Raw genomic sequence first — 2,842 nt, forward strand, 5'->3', positions numbered from 1 at the left:
TTGCACTATTGTCTGCAATAGTTGGAACTTGCTTTTTATTGCAAAATAATTACTATCATTTGCCTTGTATCTCTAGGGGAAACCATACTCAGTAAAAAATTTAGGTTCCAGCATCAGCAGAAACTTCAAATTTCCAGACAAGTGTACAGAGCATCATCCAACCAACTATGTCAACAGGGCACATCTTTGTGTGTTGTAACTTATGGCTGCATAGACTGCAAATGTGTTCCTTTCTAAACTTACAAATGCTAATTGCAATTGAAAATATCTGCTTTTGTGAGTTACAGCAGTACATAAAGTTAACACTGATAATCATCATAATTATTTATATTATAGTCTAAAATAGGCATCATGAAATTAGTTTGGAGGTCTTACAGTGTTTCACTGTTAGGTAATTATTTCTAATTCGTGACACTGATAATAACAGAATAATACTTGGGTGGGTCTGAGATGCATTAGCAGTTCTCTCTTGGGAAGCTTGTACTTTCTTTAGTGCACAGCTGTCCCACTCTGGAGCTATCAGTGTGGGAAATGTCTAATGCTGGTGAAATGTAAAGATGTTGTTTGTTTTCATGGATGTCTGTGCACATAGCAGAGCTTCATTAGAGCACCTCATACCTAAATGAAGATTCCTTTCTGCCTGAAACCCAGAGCAAACCATGCATTTCCATGACAAAGGTAAATCCAACAGAATCATCAGGCAAATCCAACAAACATCAGGAAACATACTCCACTTCAAACACATTCACTGAATCTTGTTCAAATATGGCAAGAGAAAGAAAATTCTTTCTAGAGCTGTAGACAAAGTGGATTCCTTGGCAAACTTGTTATACCTATTGTATGTATTTGGTACTAGGACAACAGCACTGTCCAACTACAATTGAAATGTTTCCTCCTAAAGAAAACTGATAATGCAATGTACCAGAACTTGTAATTGAAAAGCTAATATCACCACCACATGTCTATCTCCCAATGAAGCAAATGCCAAAATCACATTGCTAGATAGTTTATTTTTCACCAAAACAAAAAGGTTGGTTCTGTTGAATAGGCTCTCTGTTCTCATATTAGTAAGTACCAACAGATGCTCTTTTATATGCTAACATACATTCCATTCAAATGCACTTGAAAATTTAGTTATATTATCATTCTTTTAAACACAAGCAATAGTATTTATCTCAATTCAACTTTAAATGTAATATAAAGCAAATTTTCCCATTGTGAAGAAAACTGGAATTGAGTGCATGCTACATTTTGTCTAACCAGCATTTACCCACAATTTTTGATTTTAAAGATTTTTCTCTAGACAGAGTTAACCCAATGAGCAACAACAATGTAAATACTTGTAATGTGCACAAATATCATTCCAACTGCACAGTAAAACATATACCAGTCTTAAAACACTTTGAGAAATAAAACACTGTATTTCTGGGAGCCAAACGCAGAGGTATGTTAAGTGAATAATAAAAACACATTTGTGTGTACTAATTGGATAATGACATATATTGCTTTGACTGTCAGTTACCACTGTGCCTTTAAAAGTTCCTTTTGTTAAGCATGTAATTTCACTGTTAAAAATGAATAAAAACCTCTGCAACTACTTCAAGACAGCCTTGCATACGTACAGATCTAATGTCAATGTTACTTTGAAAATAATCCCCACTGTAAGACTTTGTACTTTACATTCTCATTTACTTTTATCTGCCTTGGATATGTTCTGGTTTGGCGAGGGGGGGTGGGGTTTGTTAAACTTTTCTAAACCCTTGGGTGAGTTATAAGGAGAACAATACACCTGGTATTAATCCATTCCTTATTTCAGTTTAGCAGAGTGTGGCTTGCAGAGTCTGGGTTACAATCCCTTGCACTGTAGGAAAGCCCTTTGCCACCAAGACACGCTCAGTCCTGCAGCCTCCGTGCCACTGAAATCCACAAGTACCGGCACAGTTTTCACCAGCTGCCGTGTCTCACCCTGCATCTCCCTGGGCGCTCTGACCAGTGGCTTTACCACTACTTTTGTAATCCAGGCAGGAGCACTAGTCAAATCCAAGAAAACCTTTAAGCAATCTCTCACCTCAGCGTTGGTGAGGCTGATCAAGTCTGCATCATACACATAAACAGATTCCAAATCAGCATTTTTGCATATCTGTGTCTGCATGCAAATTTGTCACCACTCAGAGCTCAGCACTACCAAAGCTATCAACAATTTAAAAGCATAAACTGGTGAGAGGAGCGGGACGGAGGTAATTCAGGTACTCAGACCGAAGTTTGCCCTCCACTCCCCCAAAGAAAAAGAGTCACTACAGACAGGACATGCTCCCAGAGTTTTCTGCCAACCTCTTGCCTTTGCTCACACAACCCGTCTGGGGAGCGACCTCCATCCATACCAAGAGCTTTAGCTTCGAGTCACAAAGAACAGACGTGACAACGAGGTGCACCAATTCCACAAGAACCAGCGCCGACTCAAACCTCCAAAGTAAAACAAAACCAGCAACCCACCGAGCCCCAAAGCACCGTTTTCAGGAGCAGCTCGCAGAGCGCTTGGAACCGCGCAGTTTGCCCCTCGCTGTCCCCCCGCAGCCCGCTGGGCTCGGCGGGGCTGGAGCCGCTTCCCAGCGCCGGGAGCGCTCCCAGCTGGGCTGTCCCGGGCACGCTGCGCTTACCCGGGCAGAGGGCAGGGGCTGCTCCGCGTCCGGCTGCGCGCAGCCACCGAGAGAGCGGCTCTCGGGAGATAATCAGCGCTGAGAGGCTGCTCCTGTGAATAGTGTACATCCTGGAGCAGCAGGCTCTGCTTCTAGCAGCTGGCAGCGGCTTTCGCGGGAGCAGTGATGAGCACAGCTTGAGATCT

The sequence above is a fragment of the Oenanthe melanoleuca genome, chromosome 1 (genome assembly GCF_029582105.1).
Source record: "Oenanthe melanoleuca isolate GR-GAL-2019-014 chromosome 1, OMel1.0, whole genome shotgun sequence".
Lineage (NCBI taxonomy): Eukaryota > Metazoa > Chordata > Aves > Passeriformes > Muscicapidae > Oenanthe > Oenanthe melanoleuca.